At 44.5% G+C, this 27,201-nt stretch overlaps 1 protein-coding gene and 1 long non-coding RNA gene across 7 annotated transcripts in view; one reads left to right on the top strand and one right to left on the bottom strand.

The window, feature by feature from the left end:
- LTN1 (listerin E3 ubiquitin protein ligase 1) overlaps positions 1 to 27,201 on the bottom strand; it is a 234,765-nt gene that overhangs the window by 72,936 nt on the left and 134,628 nt on the right. The window lies entirely within an intron of this gene.
- On the top strand, positions 12,102 to 14,288 carry LOC147034297 (uncharacterized). Its single transcript, XR_015057878.1, has 2 exons — positions 12,102 to 12,965; positions 13,464 to 14,288. It is a non-coding gene; the product is annotated as an uncharacterized LOC147034297 (long non-coding RNA).

Genomic DNA, 27,201 nt, shown 5'->3' with positions numbered 1-27,201 from the left:
TGGCTCTGGGGTTCTGTTGACTCGGAGTACGGGGTCGAACGGCGGGCGGACCTGCCTCCCTCTCCTGCTCGCAATTTGGCACCAGATCTGGTTCCCTGGCGGCTGTGAGCGGACTTGGGCCAAGAGCAGGAGGTCGACAGCACCACGGTTTCTCCTGCCCCCCTGACGAGAGCAAGGCCAGCTCGTCCGACGCCAATCCAGGGACAGTTGCGTCCACACCACGGTCCAGCCTGACCACCAGAAGTAGCTACGTTTTGTGTGTGTGTGTGTGTGTGTGTGTGTGTGTGTGTGTGTGTGTGTGTGTGTGTGTGTGTGTGTGTGTGTGTGTGTGTGTGTGTGTGTGTGTGTGTGTGTGTGTGTGTGTGTACTTGGCGCCTTAGAGGGTTTGAGAATTGTATATTCATTGGAATTGTCTGTGTTTTCCCCACGCCCGATCCCACACCATCCCGTCGAATCGCCCCGGATCCCTCTTCTTGCCGAGTCTTGTTATTTCTGGTTAATAATAAAAACAAATAAACATCATCAACTCAGTGAAAAGCGACTCGTGCCACCTTCCTCGTCCCGTTTGCGGTAGAGCGATTAGAACCGCCATGTTTGGGTTATAAATAAATAAACCACCTCCATCGTTTCGGCTCATTCTACGTTGGTGGGACTGTTCAAGTCCCGTGGACGTCACAATATAGTTGCGGTTGTGGAAATTCGCAAACCACCATTCAGGTCCCGTAGGTGAGATATCTCTGTAAGTACATGTGTAGTTAGCCCCAAACTCGTTGTTTAGAGGGAATAAATGTGATTCATTCGGGCTGCGACGCTTTGAGACAGCCGTTTTCTGTTCTATCTTTATTTTGAACTAACCACGCTCCAACCATCACACAACAACAACAACGCCAACAGCTACGATCTTTACCTTCACAACTCGCTCCCGCAAACATCGCATCACCGCCATTCCAAACGGCACCATGGCCATAAACCACCACCATAAACCCTCCACCACCTTCACCTCTCTCCTTCTGCGGCCATTCCCGCACCACCTGTGAGCACCGAGCGTCGGGCTGTCCTGGGCTCGTACAAGATGCGCGCCGAGCCGCGAGTGCAAAATGCGGCCTTTCCGAGGAGAATTCGGATCAGGAATTCGGATCGGATCAGGACCGAGGAGCCCACTTCTGATCCGTCCAATCAGCAAGCGCGGGGCGGTTTGGCCCCGCCTCCAGGCGCGTCTGTGTGGAATTTGAGATATGCAAATTCTAGGATCAGGGGAGATTCACGCCCCTTTTTCTCCGTCCAATGGGTGAGCGTGGCTCCGCCCCCGAGCTCGTTCTGATCCGGAAATTTGCATATGGGTTCTCCTGCCGGCCTATAAAGCACCGAGCGCAAAGCGAATCTGGGCAGAGTCAGTTTTGGAAGAGCGGAGAGTGGCAGAAAAGCGAAGAGAGTTTTGGGGCAGAGAGAAGGAAGAGTTGTTGCGCAGGAGTTGTTGCAGAGTCAGTTTGGAAGAGCGGAGTGGAGTCGGGAGGCGAGGGCGTCCCGGTGGTTTTCGGCAGTCGGCTGAGGAGAATTGGGGGAAGAGTCCGAGGAGCTCGGGTCCGAGGCAAGGAAGACGGCGGTCGGCGACGAGGTCGCGGTGGAATCGCTCGTCACGGGACCCAACAAAGCCAGCTATACTCTTTCCCCAGAGCATCAACAATTCCCCCCCCTTTTTTCCCCCGCGCTGAGAGAGTGCAAAAAGGGGGCCCCTTTCCCACCCCACTCCAAGCGGTGCCAACGAAACCCGTGAAGGAGCACGAAGTCGGGGCACCGCCGCGCTGCCACATTTGCGGCTCATCACGAAGACGCGGGTAGGACCCACCCGGTCTCGCGGACCTGACCGCTCTTTCAGGTCCCGCACAAATATTGGCCCACAGGCCCCGTCTGCCCCCTTGTCTTTGAGGGTGGCCTTTTCTTTTGTTTCTGTGTAAACGTGTGTGTGTGTGGCGCCAGTCTAGTGAAGTAAAACTGTTGTGTTGCCGTGTGTCGGTCTTATTCGGTAGTATCTCTGCGTCATTGTTTCTATTGTTACATTTGTTTTTTGTGCATAATTGTTTTAATTATATATATATATATATGTGTGCTCTCCATGTGCTGCGGAATAAATGTGCATTATGTTGAACTGTTTTCCCGTTTCGCTTCGTCTTTTCTTTAATTGAATCTCCATCTTGCTTCACGTAACGGGTTCGTCGTGGGCTTAATATGCCCGATAATTAATCGGAACCGTCGAGGCCGACGATAACACCGCTCGGTTATCCCGATAGTACGGAACGGATCGCTTAAGCGGCCCGTGTCCGGAGTCGACCTGCGGCGAGGTGCGATCGCCCGGTCTACCCTCCGCGTGGGTACTTAGGTAGGTCGAGTTTGGCGAACAACCCTATCCCACGCGGGTGGCCGATTGGCACGATTGTGGTGAGGCCGAAAGGCCCACCCGTGACTAGCTCCCGGCGTTAGTTCGAGAGGGTCACGACAGAATTGTCTGTCCGGTGGGCGACGTGCCGCGATTCGAGTCACGTGGCCGTTCGCACGCCGGCGGGAGCGAATTCGCAACAATATAAAGAGTACACAAATATTAGCATTGACAAACAGAGTTTCTCTTCTCAGTCCTGGTGTGGAATGCAAAACAATGTTAAAGCTTCTTTTGATTCCATTCCATAATGAAGATCAAGGTCGTTCGGTGGTGTTTTGAGCTGCTATCCAAGCATATTAAAATGCCCAAGTTCAAATCTATACACTGTGTTGATAATACAGTTCATGTCTCCTTTGCCCAGTACATCAAATAAGTTGCCATTTTGACCCTTAAGCAATGTACAAGATATAAAAAAGCGACAAACTTCCCAAGTACATAGTGGTGAACAAAACTTCCTTTAAAAAATATGGGGCAATATCATGAATAAAAAAAAAAAATCACGGAGCAACATAGCATTAATATTTCGACGACTAATGGTGAAGATTTAACTGCACCCGAGAAGAATAGTCGTTTTGGATCAAGACCAAAAACAAGGAGAGGTTGAACTTTTATGGTGTGTTCTGTTTGGAGAAAACAACTGGAGAATGTGCCAGGCAATCCTTTCAAAAAGACAAGTGGAGGGCGTTTCATCAATCCAAAACCAGTGACATAATCCCAAGAGCCCGAGTAGATTCCATCCAGCCGTATCAGTAGGTGGGAAAACTAATTTATATATCAACCACAGCCTTCCCTGCCACGACTACGATGACCGCAGGCACACAGGGGTTTAAAACTGACAACAAAGTGCAAACGAGGATTTTTCACACAAACAACAAACATGACTGATAAAATAATTGGAGTCAAGATACTTCCATAAGGAAAGAATTTTCAGGGGTGGGGCAGGGTGTTGGAGGTGGGAGGGGGGGGCAGACCTCGATGCAAGAACTCGAACAAGGATGCTTGCTGCATCGGCGGAGGAAGTCAAAAACAGCTGGGATTACGTCCTCGTGTAGCTTGGTAAGCATGGGTGAAAGCAAAACAATGCAACGCACAGGAGACACTGACACACAAACATAAATCCATCCCTCTATTGCCTGTACAATACGAACATATGCTCAGCATCGAGCAGAGGCCAATCGATACTGCGACCGATAGAAAGATGGACTGGGTTGCAAACATGGATAAAAACAGGTTCATGAAGAACCATAAACATGGTGTTTTGACACGTTCAAAAATCGAGATATGTGCATTGTGGATATTTAAACGGATAGTGTTGATGGAAAGTCAAAAATCATGGTAAGCAGCAAATAACCGGAGGATACCAGTTCGTGATTAACTGGTTTTGTAACGCCAACTGACAGCAACGCTATAAAACACCCAGATGTTTGAAATTCATTCGAAGATTACAATTTTGTTGAACAAAACAACTGCACTGTATACTTCAAGGATGCAAAATGTATTATCCGAGTACACCGCAGGTTAAAATGGCTTTAAAAATTACAAAACTGCACTTACTGCTCACACAAGTTACTTTTAAAGTTGCCTTTCTTGTATCATTTTGTGCAATCTTATGATTGCAGAGAAGATGTGAAAAAGAGGTCAGAGTAAAGATTGTTACTGGCTTTGAAGGGCTAACAAGATAGCCAAGAGGTATGCACACTCACCTCTGAGCTGTCTTACCTTGGTTCAAATCCCAACCCAGGTATAAGCTGTCATCCCGGTGTTCTGCACTAAGGGTGATGCATGTGCCGTCGCTCGTTTAGACGTTAAACTGGGCGTCCAGTCTGCCAGTATTGGTTGGTGGACATTAAAGATCCCATTGTTTACTTCGAGAAGAGTTGCCAAGTTATCGCTGACACCCTGGAATTACATATTTCAGCTCTAACGGACTGCTGGGAAAGCAATGGCAAACCACCCACCATAATCCTTGCCAAGAAACTGCTTTGGCAGCACCAACACTCTCTCCGGAAAGAGTATGGTACATCTCATCAGAATCATCATCGACTTTAAAACAAATAATTGCAGTGTGCTCACGGGAACAGCAGGGGTCGCACAAAATATGTCCTGGGTTTGGCACGTGCCGTGGATTTAACAGAGAATGCGACAAACGACTTTGTCAGGGAGCACTATCAAAGGCTCACATCAGAAGTTTGATCCATCGATAAGAACAAAATCCCTCGCGCTGTCACGTGCTGTCACCATATAATCTCACCTGTAGTTGAGAGGTAAACAAATGTGTGATGGCTTATGCTGCATGGCATTTCACGTTGTACACCGTTTGGTTTGATAATCTCAAGTTGTATTTAAATCGGAGCTTTGTTTAGGGAAACAACATTGAAACTCATGGAAAAGCAATGTGACAGAGGTGGGGGGGAGGGGGAGGGCAACATCGTGAAGATGAGGCAACACCTGGAAACGAGCAAGGGGATGCACAACAAAAGAGGAAGGAGAGAGAGAGCGAGAGAGAGAGAGAGAGCGAGCAGGGAAGGAAAACACAGCAACCTGCAAGAAAGAGGGCTGGGTTAGGTTGTGTGAATGAGGGATGACATGAGGTTGGTTGAAGCTTGGTTGAAGCCCTGCAGGGAAGGGTAAAATTGAAGTCTGCAGAAGGCAGTTCCATAAACTGGAGAAAAGAGGAACAAAAATATTTGAGGTGTGAAGTCAGCCTGGATTTTGGGAGTTAAACGAGGAGGGGGTTACTGGAAGAACGTGTGCATCTTGGAGGAGCTGTGGAGCATCGGAGAGCTGAACGAGTGGATGGAGCGAGACAGGAGAAGAGGCATTTTAAAAATAAATAAATAGATCAATAAAACAGAGAGGCCACCAACCTATCTGCGATGTGAGAGTAATAGGCCTTTTGCTTTGACCTCGTTGTGGGAGATTTCAATAATGTCGAGTACTTTAGATTCCACAGAATTCGGGAGAGACATATGTGATGTGGGACCCGAGTCGATCAGGTATTAAAAATAGAGCTTTAAAAAGAAGCAATTTTGAGCTTTCTTGTTAAACTGTTAATTTATATATTTATTTGCTTACTTATGTTGGTTGAAAATGCCCATCAGATACAGCAGAGGTTCGTGGTGATGCATCATTTATGAGGACGGTTATTAAAAGTACATCACTAGTTACAGGGACAACCAAGGGCTATGCGATTGCAGCGGAACATTGGTGGGTCTACTGGCCAACCCGACGCATCAAGTCCCTTTCTTTTTTGTATGCAGAGTCAAGGCTCGTGGAATGAGCAAGAACACTGAACAGATCAGGATACAATGGAACAAAAGGCACAGTGGAGGGGAGGGGGAGGGGGTTGGGAAATACCAACAGTAGAGTTGAAGGACAAGATAGAAGGAAACTTGGAAAAGCAATTAGTGTGGGGAGGAATGGGGGGTGGGGGGAGACAGGAAAGGACACATGGGATGGATAAGATGGATACAGAAGTTCTGTGGAATATCAGGTCAGCCTGGAGCCATCTCAAATGTTAAAAGTCAAGGCTGCATGTCACACTTACAATGTAATAAGATTATATATTTTTAAATTTGATTTTGGATGTTGATTCATCATTCAGGCTTTTCAAAGTGGTTGCTGTTTATAAAATGCATGCAAGTCGGTGTAGTTTAACCATGATGCAATGACTTAGAGGGTATATCGATCCGATGACTCAAAGGAATTTCTACGACGTGTTCTACAAGTTTTCATTATTCCTAAATGATATTAATTAGATCCAAAGACCTTCAAAGATCCACAAACATGACGAAAACACCACAACCAGAAGAGAGAAGACACCATAGGACCTTTTCGGAACGTCGAGCCCCAACATGGCACGGGGAATGGATTTACAACGGCGAGGAATTTACGAGAATTGGGTCACAAAACGTAATGAGCCATCAGGGTGTTGCAAAAGCATGCCACGGCTCTCACGTTTGTGTGTTGAAGGTAATACCGGTCGGCATTCATGAGTCAACTCAAACGTCCTTGGTATATTATGGAGTCATAATGACTGGCGTTTTTCTGCACCGGCGTCCATCATAATGACGGGCATCAATCGGCAAATTAAGAAGCAAAGGTATATCCAATCGCTTACAGATAGACTCGGAAAAAAAAAGTTTTCTCCCTTCATTGGAGGACTGTAATAAAGTTTTGCACAAAATGTTCTTTCTTCCAAAATCAACATTTGAACTTATGATTTGAAAAATTGCTCAGAAGAAGATAACACCTGAAATGATTGCAGTTACAACTGCTACAAAAGAAACCAAGTTAAGAAATGAATATTTCAGGGAAGAAGTCCCCCGTGCGTCCTTTCATCTTACCGGCCTTGCCATCACCCTCTTATCAGACTTCCAAATTAATGAAGTGATACCAAGAATTCTTGTTCTATGTAGTTTTGTGAATCAGAACTGGCACGTTTGCCTCGGGGAAAGGCGATTAGCAATTCGAGTGAACGTGCATTGCTTAAGAAAAGGGTGAATGCTATAAGTTTTCAGTGGAGGGGATGAGGGGTGGAGGGGAGAGGGGGGGGGACTAGAAAATGCAAAGGTAATATGCTGGGAAAACGTTGGGAATAGAGTGGGACAGGTGGCAACGCAATGAATCGCAATCAAAATACCACGAGTGGCAATGGTCGTGCGGACTTTGCAGAAGTTTACACCGACCATTTAAGACGGCTTTTTCAGACTTAACGGTCTCATTGGAAGGGAAGGTTGGATGATTAAAGACCCCCAAACCAAGTCAATAAGTCAAAAACCTGAAAAAGCACATCGAAAGCGCTTCGGGTCGTTAAACATGAGCACTTTTACCAGCAAGTAAACATGAACCCAAATATAAAAAAATTAAGTGGAAGCTTAAAGAGTGAGAGTGAAGAAAAAAACAACAAAAACATTTAACGGCCCGCAGGTATCAAAACGTATTAATTAATCGATCACGAGACTGAACAAATGTCCATCCCATTCACCTGGACATGGGGCTTGGCAGCATCTCAGGAGAGGTGAACAAGAGACTTAGCGATCTCTGTTGGTGGGGAGGGGGGGGGTGGGTTACACTGCATCTCTAGAGGGGGGAATGGTATAGGAGTTGGAGCCCTGCCCACCCCCTCCCCACTACAGGGAGGGTTGAAGGATGACAAGGGGCTCAGTGGCCTCCAGGGAGGGCAGGGTAGGAAATTACACTGAGTTCCAGGGCCCTCGGGAGGGGAGGGGGAGGATGAGGATTTTCACCGGGCTTAGCAGCCCCTGAGGAAGAGAAGGTGCATTTGTCGGGGACTCAGTGGCCCCCAGGAAGAGGGGGCAAATTGATGTGGCGCTCATCGGCCCCTGGGGAGAAGGGGTGGATTGATACGGAGCTCATCGGCCCCCAGGGAGGAGGGTGGTTGGACACAGGGCTAAGTAGCTTTGGATGAGGGAGGGATGGAAACACCGAGCTCAGTACCCGCAAAAGAGAAACGGCATCAGGCTCAGCACACACTTCCCACCAGGCATTCTTCCAAGTGATGGACAAAAGGCAAAAACCACATGCCATACGAGAGAGCAAGATAAGATGCACACAAACGCTTTGCGTTGCAGCTGCTTCTGATGATTTTGGACTCAAAACATGCAATGGCAGCCGAGCGAGAGTCAGCAAATTGCAGGCCAATTCTCAACTCGTGCATCCTTCGCAATGGCCTGCGAATACATCTACACTGGGAAACACACAAAGCACGCAAAGTTCACAGTCTCTGCTGATCAAACATTTGTTTTGCACTTTGAATCGAATTTGTACTTTGAATCGTCACAGTCCTCACACCTTCAATTTTACGGCATGTTTTCAACCTTCGGATAATTTCCTTCATGTCCCGACGAGTTACAGCTCTGACCCATCGATTAAACAGATAATGACTGAAAGTGATAACCACAGCTCACTTACCCACTATCCCAAGGCAAAGGGGGCAGCACTTTGGAAAAGTACAGTTGTCATCACTACAGCTCTTGCGACTTCACAAATAGTTTTCATTACACAAAACAAAACAAATGGTACATACTGGTTGACGTAATTTGTTAAGCTAACGAAAACAGCATAACGTGCTAAATTCATATCGTTTAACTTCAGCATCAACAACAAAAAGGAACCAACTTCAACAGCAAGGAAAATCATGAACTTACGATAGATATGGTCAGCGCAAAGAAGAAACGAGAGAAGGTAAGTGGAACGAATCAGGAAAAACTGCCTTTCGCTGAGCTCAGGTCGGAATGTGGTCCGGATTCAAAACTCCATCAAGTGCAAAGGGGACTCTCATTGGGGATTTTTAGGGATTCATCTCAATGGCTTGTGTTATTTTTCACCAAGTTTTCCAGCGCTACACTTGTGAAACCTTGAGTACAAAGATATATCATTCAGCTAATGAACAACAGTGAACTTGGCGAATATGGAAAGGGTACAACGGGTACCACTGCTACGTCTTCTTCTTCTACTTCTTTGAAAACCCCAATTATTCCTACCTTCTTGTGTGGTCAGCCGGGAAACGTTTTTGGCCAAGGTATTTCCTGAACTGGTTGGCTTAGCCTGTCGTTCAACTGAACGTGCAAGACATGTAATTTGTTCAGGGTGCCGGCGATAACTCGCCTAATTCTCTCGAAGGACACCGTGGGATATTTAACGTTCACCAACAAGTGGTGGGCAGGCAGGTCTTCCGGCTTAACACACACACATCCATAAACGTGTTGCCCCTGGGTGTGCCAAGGTAACAGCTTATAGCCAAGTCGAGAATCGCATCAAGGCTAAAAAGCACAAAGGCGTGCGCGCATACCTCTCGGCTGTCCAGACATCCCAGAATGAAATAATTAAGAAGAGAAGAAAATGAATGCTTTAATGATGTAAGGGAGGTAGCATCTCTGTTATTGCCAAAAACATGCACGGGAAGGTCATCGATTGCCGAAAGAAGAAAGGCATATCAAGAATAACTTTTGAATGTACGGAACGGACGTGTGGGAGTGTGTGTTCTTCCTAAAATAAATTAAAGCAAAAAAAAAAAAAAAGAGTGCTCATTCACGTAGTGAGCTGCCGAAGTGCACTTTCAAAGCTCGAAGCGATTTTTGCTTGTTCTGCACAAAAAAAATTATAAACCACCAAGTGTCAAAGTGGCCAGTGGGCCCTGGGTATGTCAAGCAGCAAACTTGACAAGACAAAACGGTGCTGGGAACCAAATCCCTTGTGTCACCACCAAGTGTTGGACACCTAAATGACCATTTGATCAAAGCCAGGCTGGGAAAGAAATCACTTTGGAAATTTTCATCCGAACAACAGTGACAAGTGACGTACCATCCATCCATCCATCCATCCATCCATCCGGACCATACTCTGTACAGAGCGTTGGTGCTGCCGAAGCAGTCTCCTTGGCTATTGGGCACAATCCTGGATGGGTCACCACTCCGACACAGGATATCAGCAAGCTGGCACTCATTTTGCCGTCCTCGGAAGGATGACAGACAGTGTCAACCCCACCCTGGTAGTCAACAGCCGAGCGGGATTTGAACTCAGGATCCTCGGATCCCAAGCCCACCACCCTAACAAGTGACGCACACAGCGTTTAAAATAAAGCATCGTCATCACAAAAAATAGACAATGACAAGGCTGCCCAGAAATTTCATCACAGGTGGTCGTTTTTCCATTTGTGATAGACTACAGATAATAAAGCAAAGCTTGACACCGCAGTTACGGCAACGCTGGCTCTTGCAAGTATTGCGCATTAACAAATATGACCCAAGCTCCCTCAACAGAAATCCATCACAAGAAGCTATTTCTGAACACAAGAAAGGGGAGGTTAGTGTGGAGGTAATTTCAGAAGTCCTCTGGTTATACAGCAAGCCTTATGGGATTACCAAAAGCCATGGGAGATCATTTTATCAGGCAAAAAAAAACCCATGTGGGGAACCATTTATGATATTGACATTTTCTTGATCAAGTCACAACCTAAACCCTGACTCTCCGCTCTGGTGAGATGTTCTGCCCTTCATCACGCAACACAACTTCTACTTCTACTTTAATGGCCCAAATTATTGGCACCTTCCTTTGGGGAAGGTCTGGAAAGGCTTGTGGCCCAAATGTTTTGACGAACCAGCTGACCAGGACTGACACTCGACTGGAGTCGATTCTGGCAGGAATTTGGAATTTGTTCAGGGCGCCAACATTAACTCGCCGACCCTTCACGAAAGACAGTGACATTTTTAAACATCCACCAGCTAGGGACACCCGGTTTAACATCCCACAGAGAGACTGTGCATCTTGCGATGCAACACAGTTTGCGAAGCAATAGTCATACACTAAATAGTCGGGTTGAGAATGGAACATCAACGAGACAGTTCAAAGGCAACAGCACCTCTGTACCATCCTGTCTGACCCTCGCATGAAACATCTCCGAAAACTTAAAGATTTTGCGATTGTTGGCAGGCTTATACTTTGGATTCCAATACATGCCACAGACCTTGCCATCAAAATTGAGCAAAATGTGTACATGAGATCATCCATGGAAACTGTTAGCACATTTTGAGGTCCGAGAATACCTGTCAGATGCACTGTAATGCCCGGTGTTGGCTTAATGGTTCGGGTGGTGGGCTTGGGATCCGAGAATCCCGAGTTCAAATCCCGCTTGGCTGTTGAATTAATACCAGGTGGGGTTGACTCTGCCTGTCATCCTTCCGAGGTGAGCAAAATGAGTGCCAGCTTGCTGGTATCCTGTGTCGGAGTGGTGACCCATCCAGGATTGTGCCCAATAAGCCAAGGAGACTGCTTAGACAGCACCAATGCTCTGCACAGAGCATGGTACTAATGGATGGATGGAGATGTACTGTACCTTCAAAGGAATGCCACACATTGGTTGCAATGAAAAAATATTGATGAAGAGTCGCTCTTCTGTGATAGTCTGCAATTGAACATGATATTCGGCTTCTGTGATATTCTGCAATTGAGACGGAACAGACGTCTCAATGAGCTGTACTGGGTCACAGAGAATTTGATGGGATAAAAGAGTCACGTCTTTTCTGTCTAACTGTCACTGAAATATTATTCTCTGTCGGAGTAGTCTACCGCTTTGTGGTGATGTTTCCTTTGATTTGGTTACGTTATATCGAGATGTGTGTGTGTGTGTATATATATATATATATATATATATATATATATATATATATATATATATATATATATATATATATATATATATATATACACATATGCACACATGGTCTAGGCTTGTGGAAGAGCTATGACACAGAACAAATCAGGACACAACATAACAAAGGGAACAGCAGGAGAAAGAGGAAACACCAACAGCAGGGCGGAGGGAGAAAGCAGACGGAGACTGACAAACAAGGGATGCAGGTAATGACGAGGGGTAAGGGAGAATGCAAAGGGTTTGCAATCATTTTCATGAAACTTGAAATCATTTTAATGAAGATACACATTTTCAATCAGCCAATTATCATTTCTTTCTGAAAATCTCAACGGTTTCCAATGAGAGATGAGAATGAGCGATGAAACTATCTTTGATGATGATCAGTTAGGAAAATCTCGGAGCGGGAAAAAGGTGTCCCATGACCTTTTTAAGGAAAGTGTAGTCCAAGATTGCTTGTCAGTCATTATTGCTTAACTGCCAGGCATGATGGTATAATAATCAATGCAATAGTCTGGTTCCCCCAAAGCCACCGATTCAAATCTTGCCATCACCAATTGAATTCCAAAGGAATCTGATCATTTAAGCCAGCCGCAACGTAATTATCCCTTGGATATGTCAAATTTCAAGAAAAAGCTACATGTTCAACTGGTGTGCTTCATGGATATCTTTCATTCCTGCTTAATGTAGTTTACATGCAGTGAACTCAAGTTCCACTTCATGACATTGGCTCTAAAGAGGTAAACATAGCGGTGTGACAGTTGTCACCCAAATAATTCATTTACCAGGTAAATTGTAAGCCACTTCGTGACAGAAGGACGATGGTGCCAATGACCTTTTTCTTCGTCCAATTTTCTTCGGCATAACAAGATTAACAAATAATGTCTGGAGCAATGACCAACTGAAAAAGTGCATGTTTGTTTGTGTGTGCACTTACAAAGAAAATACCAGAACTGAAAAATACAAGCTACGGCGGCAGAGGTAAAGGCATTGACGAGCAGCCACAAGAATTTTGACGAAGATATAGACGGAAAAACAAACCCAACCTCTTTTGCAATAGGTTACCAGACAAGACCAAAAAGGCAACGGAATAGTAAAACCACAGAAATCTTCAGTTCTAAGTAAGGGGGTGGAGCATCTCAGGAGTCGGATGTGAGGGGCGTGGAAGCCAGGGATAAAAGGATGGGACCAAGCGACGGCTGAGAATCAGCAGCGACCAGAAGCAGGACGCAACTGCCAGCAGAGACCCACCATCTCTGCTCCAACGTTGCTTCACCTGCCACCTGGCCATCACCACCATGAGGCTGGCAGTACTATCACTCGTCCTTTTCCTCTGCTTCTTGCAAATCACCTCTGCCGGTAAGTTGCACTATTTAAGAAAGTGAGAAATTGGGATTTGATTTGTCTTTGTACATCATCTGTGCTTTATATCGTAGATAGCTTTCCATGCTGGTGAGAGAGGGGATGAAGAGGACTGTAGAACAGAAAGCATTTCAAGAACCCCCAAAAAATTTAGGAATGATAATATTTAATGAGCAAGACTTTTGGTTTGCATTTTCTGGCAGGATGATGGCCGAACAGAAACACACCATTCATTGCTCAAAATGGCCATGCATGGCCAGGCGAGCAGCCAAATGCAAACCCACAACTTAAAAATTGTTGCTTAAAATCCCCAGGGCCATTATATAAAACGTTGCACATTGACGAGTTCAACAGCTATGTAAAAAAAAAATTAAAATAGAACTTCTCAAGCAAATAATTCAATAAGCATAATGTTAAATCTCATGGCATGGACAGTTTTACAAAGGTGTACACATAATTTCACATTGACACTGACTCTTATCTGTCCCCAAACAGGCCGGCTGCCCCGAGCGTTGTTGCAGTCCCAGGAGAACCTACGGCGTTCGACCAACTCGCTCCATCGTTGCATGATTGCAAGACATCATGCCGCAAAGCTCCACTATCTCCTTCATCATCACCCCCACCTCCGCCACCACCATGGTGGAAGAAATCACAGAATGCACCATGCTGCAAAGATCGCTCGCAAACACACACAGCCATGCACACTGACACGAATGGGTCCAATGCGCTGAGTCTCTTCTCAGAGCCTACTTGGGCTTTGCTGCTGTGCAGCCTTCTCGACCAACTGCATGGACAACACTACTGCATCCTCCAGTCATACAAGCAGTTTTCCAAAAAAAAACAAAACAGAAAAAACCTTTTCACGTATTTCAAAAACCGTGCTGTGCACGGAAATGCATCATACCACGGCTGAAGGCAACCGGCTGCAAAACCTCTGGTGCATGGACGCTGCTAAGTGTACGGCATCTGTGGATTTGCTTCTACTCGGGAGGAAAATCAGCTCAGCCAACAGTGATGTCGGCAATAAACCGCATGCACTTTTCTTTTTTGCTGAACACCAAAGACTGCAAGGCTGAGTGGAAACGGCGGAACACGGGCCATGCCAGACGAGTGATCGTGCCTAATGGTGCACGCCTGTTCAAATAAGGTGCTGGTTATGCTTTGTTTGAACTCGTTTTGTTTGTCAAGGCACCAGAAGAGTGAAATGAGGCCCGGACTTCAACGCACAAAAAAAAAAATATCCTCAAGAAACATGCACTTTGGATGGATTGACCGACCAAGCCGATGCACAATTGGTGAACTGTTCACCTGCAAATGTGACATTTTGTAAAAAGAGTTGCTATATTGTGACATATTCAATTGATTTTGTTTCATATTTTCTAAATGCTGGAGCTTTACTGTTTTTTTTTTTCTTTTAAAAAACATCCCAATATTCCTAATTGGACAGATACATTGCTTCGCTTGTTTTGCCACAATTGTAATAAAGTACACTTTTCTACTAAAAAAAACAAAAAAAAAACCCGGAAAACGAATTATTTGTCAAAAACAGAAAGTTGTCTGAACACGAGTCGGGGCAAATACATGTATTATGTTATTATTCAGGGTAAAGGGACCAATGAAACTCATTTACGGATTACCAAAATGTGCGGTACAAAGTTGTCAATTAGTTGGCTTGACTTCTTTAAAGCTACTTAAGCGGGGTTTTTTCTGCTACAATTAGTCGAATGGCTATCCCGTGGTCACGGGGAGGGGCTGGGGGGGGGTAGATGTTGATTGTTACCTTCAGATCAACAGCAAGTGTGCAGGCCAGAGTCACAGCTTTGACATCGAAAATTGCAACACTAAAATTGAGAATAACGAGCGACGACCTGAAAGGCGCAGCTAAACAAAGAGGAGGCGAAAGTGAAGTTATCAGAGAGCGAACAACAGGCTCAACAAGTCTGGAAGATAGCATACATGATATTGCTAAGATTGACATGAACAGGCAGTCAAAAGACTTCAATCACTGCACTGGTGTTGCCAGAGTGCTCACATGCATGCACACGTACACACAACATAGAGAAGAAGAATTTTTTCAAATGATTGTGAAAAGGGAGAGACATACAACACAACAATATCAACAACATGTAATTATAGCTTGGCATCAGTAGTGTTTATATCATCTCAATGACAAACATGCCTACCGAGGCATCTGAAAAACAGGGATAACAGGAACGCAAGTTATAGTTTTATCAGTACTGCCAACAAAAACAAAACAACGAGAAGGGCACTCGGTAGAGTGCATACCTCCGTCTCGTAATGCCTGATTCATGAGAGCATATCGGGCCCATTACATTTTTGATATATCATGCTATATATCATTTTTGGCCCGATCTCTCAATGGTGAAGAATCACTTAATAACTTCTAGAAGTCGGATCCGGATCCGGATCTTCACCAAAATCGAATCAATTCGTCGTGGTTCGTCACACACCCGACCTGTCCACAAAATTTAATCCGAATCCGTCCGCAACTTTTTGAGATATCCTGCACACAGTCAGACAAACAAACAGAGCTGTAAACAAACAAACAGACAGAAAGGGGTGAAAACATAACCTCCTTCACCTTCGATGGCAGAGGTAATTATCATCATCATAAGTGGTCAAAACACCAAATGCAAAAGTATCAGAAGGCACCAAAAGTTGAAAAACAAAGATACGAGAGAGAGTCAAGAAGTCCTGAATCTGCAGACATACCAGTCCTTTTCTACATAGTTTGCAGGCAACAAAAATATTTGTGACAAATCTTTTTTCACCTGGAACTCACAACGAGTGCATAATAATAATATTATTCAATAAATAAGAGGGAGATCAAGTGAATCAAAAAGGAAGAAGAAAAAGTAGTGGTGATGAAGTATATATATGGACACACACACACACACACACACACACACACACACACACACACACACACACACACACACACACACACACACACACACACACACACACACACACACACACACACACACACACACACGGAAGATAATAGAGAAAGAATTATCAATTGTTGAATTTGTATTTTTGGAACCAGTGATTTTTCAGGTAGTTTTGTCAATGCAAGTGAGAGCATTAGTGGAACAGGAAGGTGCACCACCATGAGGCAGATGAATAATATTTTATTAAATTAATACTTACTCAACTTTCAGCTGCAACGCCCGGGATCGAATCTCAATTCAATTACAAACTGTCAGGATGGTGTTTCGCAAACAGGGTGGCGCGTCAATGTGCGCACCATCCATAAAAAGGATGTTAAGCCGGAGGACCCGTCTGCCAGCATCAGGGCGCTGGTGGACATTAAAGCTCCCAGGATAAAAGAGTACAAAGAGTGGGTGAATTATCACCGGCACCCTGAACAAATGACAAATTCCTGCTGAAAGTTTGGGCAGCAAGTAGTTTGATCGTCTGAGATATCCCTCAACACCAGATTACAGTGCTTATCGTCTCAGAGAGTGGTGGTTGCCTCGGAAACATCTCATATATGATAAATAAGTCCAGGTACACAATTTATTTGACTGTCATGTGTGAGTGGCCGCCTTCGGCTATGAAGAGTACCCATGATAAACCTGATCTGGTTCAGTGATGAAGCCCATTTTCATTTGAATGGTGCCATCAACAACCACAACAACATTTTATGGGGAGCAGAACCACCTGGGGAGATCACCGAGTGGTACCTGAAAGGGCCTAAGGTCACATACTTCTGCGCCTTCAATGTCAGATGGGCAATGCTAGGGCCTTACTGGTTTGAGAATGACAAGAGCAGGACGATGACGATCAACGGTGAGCGCTACCGGGCCGTGCTCCAGAAGTTCCATAATGATCTAGCCCAAAAGGTCACTCCAAACCACCTCGTTGCCCGAGGTACCGCTCATGACTGGGCACCCCAAAGCTCAGACTTGAACCCTCTGGACTACTGGTTCTGGGGGGGCTGCCATGGGCTCTGTCTACACCAACCGCCCTGCCACACTGGATGATCTAAAGCAGGAGGTGTCAGACTACCTCCAGGCAGTACCACATGAGACCTACAGGAAAGTTGGACAGACTTTTGGAATCAGGATCAATGTCTGTCTGAACCGCGGAGGGGCAGACATCGAGAACGTCAATTACAAAGATTTTGCGTAAATGCCAATTTCAGACCTTGGGCTCTCACCAACTCAAGCAGTAACTCACTGCAACAGCAATCAGTGACAGAAAATACCATGTCATGAACTTTCATGAAAAGTTTGGTTCATGTTCCTGGGGTTTCTGTTTCTTTGTAAATAAGCATTTAAAGTTGCATCACTCTTTTTGAAACACCTTGTACTGTACATCACAACAAAGAGCCCAGACATTATCGTTCTCTTGTAATAAATTCAAAAATCATAAAAGGGCACACACATGATAAATGCGCACTGTGCAAGAGGGCACAATATGCATGCAAGCAACCCCTGGACTTTGCTCAAATGTACATTTGTAGATCTGCGATTCAATGGGGTGCAACAGAATGTCGAGTGTTACAATCGCAGGGAGAACGCCATTAATGGAAATAGTTGTGTGTGACAATCAAGTGGGGGGGAAAAAAAGCAAAAAGAAACAGAGCAGTGTTACACATCTGAGTGGAGCGAAATTAAACATGGATTAACAAGGAATGAATCAAAGGATGATGAATAAATACATCATCCAAGACGTCAGAGTAAAGGGTACATGAAGAATAAAACACCACCATTACAATGTCACCATGGCCAGAACGTGAACAACAACAAAAAGCAACTATGGGATTTTAAAAAGAGAACTTACAACAACGTGCAAAGCATTACAAAACCTTTCTTTTAACGCAGCAACAGTTTTGGAGGCCGACTGTCAAGTAACTCAATGGCACAAGTTAAAACCGGATTTGATTGGCAATTGAAGTTGCCTCATCAGAACGAGTTAGACGCACGCTTCGAGAGAAACGCGCAAACGAGCCGCAAACACAAAGCAAGATCCCATTAAATAAATAAACCATCAGGTAATCCTGCGATTGACATCTGAGTCTCGTGATTCACCACAAGTTGTAGTTTTACGTCAAGAAGGTACATGTGCTCGTCAAATTTTCTGGGGCTCCTGTCTAGCAGCCTCATTCGTAACTGATGAAGGTGACTCTTACGGCCAAAACGTGAGTTGGGATGCTCGTCTTCATGACTAACGCCGAGTAGGTATGTTACAGATTACGGATCAATTGAAATTTTATTATAGATTAAAGTACGACAAATCATACAATCCCAATTGTGTTCATTCGATGACCAATTCTCGATGTTCGAGTGACATTTCACGTCGTGGATACTAGCGTCGAGTGGCAACCGTCAGATTGCATGGTACCAAAGGAAATGTGTGTTGCAAAGGCTGAAATGTTGCGGCTGTAAGCGGAACTGAATTGTTCATCTAAACCCAGATAGCCACATGCAAAGAGGGCATCTCCCACAGTCAAGCTGACTAGGGACTGCAGATTACCAATGGAAATTTTCGAAATTCTCAATGCAATTGTAATAAAGAAATATTAGCAATTGCAATTTAAAAAAAAAACTATTTTGGCAGCAGGTAGTAAAGCCTTGCTTCGTGGAATGTAGTGAGTACATCGCAAACGTGACACTTCAAATGGGAGATGTGCATGCAATGGTAACAGAAATGTTAACGTAGATTTCAAAATGCATCAATCTTTGGTACTGAGGCCGCGGAAGATGCTGTCCAGTGATGTGTACAAGACACTGTAATAAACAGGTTTTACAAGGACAATGAAAAAACCCACTATGATGGCAGAGCCCACAAGGGCCAAGTGGAAGAAGATATATGGGTACATGCAAATAAAGTGCTTTATGCCAGGATGTTCACATATTTTCCTTTACGAACGTGGACTTTGAGGCGGAAAGAGAGACATGAACCTCCCTGAGTGTGTCATGACAGACAACAGTGGGCATCACCATAAGGCTGTGTTGGCTTTGCACAGAGGGAGATCGTGAGTGCTAAAAACAACAAGAAAAATCCCTCAAGCGTCAAGTGCCTTGGGTGAAATACCGGGGTTTCTGAATGTAATGAGAAACAGATGCCATTTGCAGAAATGGCACACACTGAACCCTCCAGCAGTACGAGGCACTGACATTGTGCAAACAGTTTTAAATCTTTGGCAAAATATTTGCTTTAATTATGGCTTTTTTTAAACTTAATAAATACTATGAGCCTTATGCTGCAACTTTATGCAAGACATTGTTCAATTCTAGTGCAAAACAGACATTTGGGACTAAGAATGTAAACTGACACATTTGGGTCATCATGCAAACATTCATTGAAGCAAGCATACCGTAACAAGTGGCCTTAAAGGTGACAGTCCTTAATACAAATATGAAATGCTTGAATGAGGCCATCCGCATACTTGGCAGCCAGTGTTCTGACCTCATGGCTCTCTGCAACATGAAAGCGTCCTATGGAAATAGTGCAGTATTTATCACTAATCACGGTGGCAATACGATGACTGCGATGAACCTCGGTGGAAGGGGCTACCAGAAACAGCAGCCAAGCCGAGCCGAGAGCACAAGGGTGGTAGATTGCAAGAGGAAGCAGTAAATGTGCCAGAGGTGTGAAACTCAGTGGTAGAGATGTAGTGCAAAAATGAGGGGGGGGGGGTCCCTGCTGCGTGAGGTGCCAACCATGGTGGTATGATTTTGACAATGGTGACGGAATATACCAAGAAGATGTGGTCGACTCCTCTCTGCAGATGGGGAATAACATAGCATCAATAAAAGCAACTGCTGAATGCGGAGGCTCTACCAACCAATTTGTGGATCATCCAATATCTACTACCACCCAGAATGCCAAGCTGAACTGGGCGTTTATCAAAGATTTGGGTGGATGAGCGACAAAGTGTTTTGTAGTGGAGTGCAAGAGGACATGTAGAAATGAGTGTGGAGGTGTCTTGAGACTGCACCGAAAGGAAGACTACAGACGACTCCTAGTTTGAGAACGAGTTATGTACCTAGACCCTGTTCTCAAAGCAAAATAGATCTGAAACCGGTGCACACTAGAATTTGATTGAAACCAACATATATAACTCCATATTAATAGGTAAAACAATGCAAATAGTCATTAATAAGAATTAATAACCACAAAGAGTGTAATGTAGTTATTAGTAATCATCATCATCATCACCACCACCACCACCACCACCACAACCACCACCATCGTTTTACGGCCGTTTCCATGCTTGCATGTGTAAGCCGTGGTTCACCTAATGGCTGCTTTCCAGGCTGCACCATTCCATGCTCGTCCTCTTGTTAGGCCTTTCACTCTAAAATCATCTCTCAGCAACACATCTCATGTTTTCCTCTGACGGCCTCTCGCACTCCTTCCATTCACATTCATATTTATACACCTCCTCACACAACTACCCGCCCACAACCTTTCCACATGACCGAACCATCTCAATCTTCCCCTGCACATAATCTCCCTAATGTTTTCTACACCAAACCGATCTCTTAATTCCACATTTGGTTTCCTATCCTTCAGTGTCACATCACACATCCACCTCACCATTCTCATTTCATTTGCATCTCCGTTCATCCTCCTTTTTGATCACCCATGTTTCGCTGCCATACAACATCATGCTTCTAATGCAAGCTGCATAAAGTTTTCCCTTTAATTGGAGAGAGGTCCCTCTTGATGCCAATAGGGCAATAGGGGTAACAACTCCCGAAACTTCCCCCAGCCACTTATAATTCTTGAAATCACTGCTGCCTCCACACCACCACCTGCACCAATCATATCACCAAGGTAACAGAATTTATCTGCACATTCTAGAGATACATCCTCATAAACTAACCTTTCTCTTCTAACTGGAGTCACTTGTTTACCTGTGCAAACAGCACATTTGAAGTAAGGTGCCACCTGCAGTCTATCCCCTGATGTCACTACACCATTTTTGCACCCAGCAGTTTTGACCTCAAAAACAATAAGCTTCTTCCTTATGACAAACTCTACCATGTGGTGAAGTTTCGTGAAGATCGGTTTAAAATTGTGACCTGTAGGCGATAAACAGATAAACAAACAGACAGACAGACATACAGACAGACAGACAAACAGACAGACAGAATAACAAAATCAACCAACCAATGTACTTGAAAAATCTTTGATTTCGCAAGTAACAATGTTTAGCCTGGCATCGTATGAACTATCCTTAATGCCATTCTGGTTGGAATTTGTCAGTTATTGAAGATTTTTTTTCTCTAATGGGCCTAAAACTCATGAAAGAGCATGCATACATGCGCGCACACGCAAATGCAAACACAAACGCGCACACACACACACACACACACACACACACACACACACACACACACACACACACACACACACACACACACACACACACGTAACTTCTTGTAATGCTCTGAATGCCAACACTACCATACTTTCCTCTCTGCAGACAGAATGGCATTTTAAGGTAGAAATCCTAACCCTCCACCCCTTCCTCCAATCTAATGGAGTACCAACCCACGAGGTGTATCTGTGCTGTCTCCTCTCAATGCTGCGTGTGGAATGAGGAAGTAGAATGCAGCATTTAAAAATCTTGTATCGACCATGGTATGTATCGACCAGGGTTGGCATGGAACCGCCAACCTATCAGACTCAGTGCACATGTTCTAACCACAGCACAAATTATTCTGATATCTTGAAATAGAAGACAAAATCATGTAGATTTCAACCAGATGAAAATGATTCTCAGCTTTGCAAGAGAAATATGCAGAATTGGCCGTTCTATACAAAGTGTAAAGATAACATTTCCTTGTAATATTTGCACGCTCATTGAGTTCAACCAACAGGACATCAAAAAAAATCTGTTGTTGTTGCCTCCACCACCAAAGGTGGATGGAAGTTATGTTTTCACCCCTATCTTTCTATCTGTCTGTTTGTGAACCAGGATATCTCAAAAAGTTGTGGATAGATTTGGATGAAATTTGATGGAGAGCTTGGGTATGTCCATCCAACCATTGGGACCATACTGTGTGCAGAGCATTGGTGCTGCCAAAGAGGTCTCCTTGGCTATTGGACACAATCTTGGACGGGTCGCCACTCCGACACAGCACTCATTTTGGGGATGTGACACTGACGAAACGATTATATTTTGTTGAAGATCCGGATCCGGATCTGGATCTGAGAATTTTTCAAGTGATTTTTCACCTTTGAGAGATAGGGCCAAAAACGGCAGATAACAGGATTCCTGAAAAAGTTGTGGACGGATTCAGACGAAACTTGGTGGATGAGTTGGTTCGGTGACAAGATAAAGTCAATTAAATTCAAGTTCAGGTCCAAATCCAGGTCCGGCCTACCAGTGGGATACAAAACGTAAACTAATCAGCCTTGCAGAGGTATGCGCTATACAAGACCAACGATTAATTGTTCTCCTCGACACCCAATCAGACAAATGTACCATACTCTCAACAGAACGACGGTGCTGCTGAAGCAGTTTCTGGTTAAAGGTGATGATGGGTAGTTTTACGGCATGAATTTGTCATTTGTTTAGGGTGTCGGCGATAACTCTCCTACTCTTCGTACGTAAGAGAGTTCGTAAGACACACCACACGATCTTCAATGTCCACCAACAGCCGGTGCGAGGCAGATGGAACTTCCAGCTTAATGTTTTTTTTTTTTTTCTGATGGACGACACACACACATTGACACATCACACTGGATGCAAAACACCAGGGTTATTGTTTCTACTTTATAGTTGAGTCAAGATTCAAATGCAGGCTCGTAATCTTGAAGGTCAGTATAGTAGAGGACCCCACCATTGAGTCCATGACCAAGTTTCCGGGCCCAATTTTTCAATGCAGATTCTGGTAGATTGGGCCAAAAAAAGAAATTGTAGAGAGGGTACCCCTCTCAAAAGTGCGGGCTGACTCCACCAGGGGGTGAAATTCAAAATGGCCGCCCAAAATCAATATCGTCGTTTAATTTCACTTCAAATTAGTCCAGAACATTCGTTTTGGTGTCTAAATCTATGTTTTTGGGGTCAAGGATTTCAAATCTGTCCATGATAATTATGTATATGCAATACCAGAGGGCGTTTTACACTATATTTGGACTTTTTTCAACTCTCCGACATATAACTAGACTATACAATCTTGAATGTCATGAGCCCAGTTAAAAATGCAAGAAACTGATGACATTTGACAGTTAACTTATCATCAATTCTTAAATCCCAAAGTAAAGGTAATGTGTGTGCACAACTTTTGACACAGCTATATCAAACATGAACATACATGTACTTGTCGTACTTGTCATAATTAAATTCTACTGAATTAATCATTCTCTATATCACTGTAATCATCATCTTCAATATCACTCTCATCAGACGTTGGCATCTCCTCCTCATCGACATCACACCCTGTATTGATTCTCTGAAGTCCTTTGGTAGAGCTGGCTAAATTATCCTGGTGAATGATCCTTATGACTTACCATATACTATTAAGGACAGTGAGAGAAGTATGCGAGCGAGTAAAAATGGTAACGGAGGATTCAGAAACATTTTCATCAGAGCAGAAGAAAGCTTCCCATCACCAAAATTACTTGCTGACCTCTTCAGTAGTCCTAGCAATAAACAGAGGTTGCAAGTATTTCTAAAGAACCAGTTCAGAATTATGTCAACCAGCCTCACAAACAAAGAACTGATTTACTGTCGGACCTGACTGCAAGAATCTCACTGGAGGGGTTAAAGTGTTTGACTGTAAGTACAATCACATCGAGGCAGATACTGTGATGTTTTTCATCTACTCACAGATTCGCAAAGTTGACTTTCAAGTACCAGTCAAACTGGATGCTGAAGATACTGATGTTATGATGCTAGCTGCTCATGTTGCTCACAGGATTAATGACATTTTAGGAATAAAGCGCAAAGACACCATCATTGACTATCATTCCCTCTGTGCAAAGAATGTTGCTGATGTCATCATACCATTGTATGTGCATACTGGTTGTGATACCACAGCTGCCTTTTTTGGTCATGGCAGAAAATCGGTTTTTGAGAAAGGAGTGTGCCAAGAGGCCACACCAATTCTGCAGTCAGTTGGCAATGAAATTCCAGCCTCCAATGAAGTTCTGGACAACATGGCCATTTTCACAATGCGATACATCAATGGTGACAAAGTCAGCCAAACACTTGGTGAAGCCAGAGCTCAGAAGTGGAAGCATCTCAAAAGGAAGTGTACATCAAGAATACCACCTGACAGAGATTCTCACAACTTGAAGGTGCAGCGAGTGAATAATTATCAGTCCTACCTGTTTCTCAACTTGGATAAAAGTGAGCTCATTCCATTCCCACTGAACAGTGGGTGGAGGCTGGAGAATGGAAAATGTGTAAAAAAAAAAAAAGGGAGGGGGTAGTGTTACGAATCTGGCAGCCATGAGCACTCAACATTCAGGTCCCCATAGCTGTTATTTTGTTAAGTATATGTGTATAGTTAGAATCCATCCCCTATGTCTAATGGGAACTAATTGTACGTGCGCTGTGAATTATTTTATAGTTAGAATTTTTACACCACCACCAACAACAACAACGCCACCTTCCCATGTCACAAAAGCATTATGTTCCCGCACTCGACCCGTCGCCATTACGCACGTGTTTTTGGCTGAGGACATGGGCGGAGCCTTCGTCGACTCGGGTCGAAGCTCCGCTCCGAGGAGGGGCAGAGAGCGTTTCCTGCAGCCAATGAGCGGAGGGCGAGCACCGCACACGTGCCCCAGCCAATCGGGAGGCCGCCACGAGTCGCCTGACAACCCCTCCTCCAATCAGGAGGCGAGTGGCCAGGAGAAGAAGCCACTCCCTCCTAAAGAGGAGGAGTGTGGTTGTTGGGAGCAGCGTTCGTCAGACGGAGATCGTGGCATTTGTCGAGCAGCCTGTCATCGTGTGTGACATTTCTTGTGGGAAAGGACATTTAAATTCAGACATTTCCAACCTGGCATCCAAAGCCAGTGAGTGGTTGTCGACGTTTGCTCTGCAGACGGGCGTGGTCGTGGACTTTGGGTCGTGGGTTCGAGTCCCACCGTGGTGGTTCGAGTCGGTGTGACCGCACGAAGCGGGCAGGTACCCCGGCCCAGCTTGACCGAGATAGACCCACGGGGTCCAGTTCTTTTGGATGTGTGTCTGTGTCCGTGGACCCCGTCTGTTAAGTAGAGCTGTTTAAGTGTTTTCTTTTCATTATACCTTTCTATATTTGTGATAACTCTGCTCTGTGTTCCCCTCCCCGATTATTGTGATAAATAAATATCCCTTTTGTTAAATGTTCCAGCTCGTTTCTGTGTTTCTTTCATTGGCTTGGCACGCTGTCTATTGAGAGATGGCAAGGGTAAATTGTTCATTTGGTCCGGCGCAGCTCTGGTAACTCCATTAGGTTACGCCGGATCTGAGTCGTTACCTGCGCCTCGGATCGGACAGAGTCGGCCAAGGGTGTGGTTCCCCGCTAGTTAGACTGCGTGGGTATTTAGGTATATTGAAATTAGGCAATTAACCCTACCCTACGCCGTCAAAGTATTGGCGATGATGGTCCTTTCAGTGACCCGTCGGCTCCGGAGTTATCCGGGGTGACGACCTATAAATTCCGGTGTGTTCGGTGGAGCCAACTCTACTGCTCCCTCTCGCGGTCGTGCTCGCCACCGATACCCGGCCCCACAACAATATGTCCAGAGAGATGGCTCTAAAACTCATGTCTGACATTGAGGGACTCCACCATTGTTGGGCGAGTAGAAGCATTATGTCCAAGGTGGAGTGACCTGGTGTGAAACCAAATTGATCTGAGATGAGGCTGTTGGAGAAAATGAAGAATTTCATATCAACTGTGATGGTGGATTTCATGATTTTGCTGATGATTGGAAGTAAGCTGACAGGTCTGTAGTTGAGGGGATCCATATTTGCACCTTTTTATGTTGTGCAGTGATGTTGGCAGATTTCAAAGGAGAAGGAATATGACCGAATACAAATGACAGGGTGAAAAGGGCATAGGATGCTCAAGATTAGCCCAAATATCCCCACCTCCCCACCCACAGGCTGTTTCCAGAGGGAGTGGGTGTTTGTCGTGTCACAAATGTGTTGCAGAAAGTTTGTTAGATTACCCAGAAAGCAGTGGGATGATGACACTTGCATATGTTGCCTTTTTATGGCTGCTCTGTCAATCATTTTCGAGGCCCAACGCAACGGAAATAACGTTACCTCTGGCATCCGAAAATCATTCCATGTTGAAAGTCAGTCGGCTCCACACATCATGCTATATCAATTACAAGTGAGTTTGATAACTGCTCATCTCTATTCTTGTCAAATAAATGCTTTATCGTGTGGGAAAGGTATGTACGTGCAGCTTTGGAAGTTTTGATTCAACTAAGGGTGTTCTGCCCCTAATACTTCTGCAAATATATTGAGTATTTTTACTAATCCAATAAATTCCCATGACACGTCAAGAGTGTTCCAAAAATGCAATGTTGTTGACTAATGTTTTCACAATCCAACCCTGATGTAGGAAATTGAAATTCAATCTGGCCATTCATAAATGGGTGGACTTTTTCTTAAAACAGCTGCAAAACATGATGTAATCTCTTTGTGATACACCCATTAATGCCTGACCAATAGTCGAACTGTGTCTTCATCCCTTATCGCATATCCCGGAAAGTCATTGTCATCCCTAAAAGTTGCAAAAGCCGATTCATTCTGCCTCACTACACTGTAGTTAACAGGAATGTGTTCGAAGATAAACTTTTTCCACAACCACAGGATTGAGTCACAGGAAAATACGGCACAGAAATAGCTGCCTCGATGACGAAAACCTGTGATCAGCATCATAATAGTTTTGAAAGAACAGAAGTTAGAACAAGACATAAGAATGCTGAAACAAAGCCATAAAAGGAAACTGAAACCCGGGTAAAAGCTATTTGGCCCACCATACCGGCAATGTGTGCCAATATATTATCAATTTACTGAAATCCAAACACAATCTATCCTACTAATCGAATATAGAAATTTAATCACACTCGCCTCAAAGCTATCTAACCTGGATTCAAATCTCAGCCCAGCTATAAACTGTCATCCTGGTGTTTCACAGGCAAGGGTGATTCATCAATGTGTGTGCCCGTCCATCGGTTGGAGGTTAAACTGGGCATCCCGTCTGTCGGCATTCGTTTGTCGACGTTAAAGATACCAGTGTCC

Source organism: Eptatretus burgeri, chromosome 1 (genome assembly GCF_056783735.1).
Source record: "Eptatretus burgeri isolate ZD-2024b chromosome 1, Ebu_testis_v1, whole genome shotgun sequence".
Lineage (NCBI taxonomy): Eukaryota > Metazoa > Chordata > Myxini > Myxiniformes > Myxinidae > Eptatretus > Eptatretus burgeri.
This window is presented reverse-complemented; position numbering and strand designations above follow the sequence as displayed.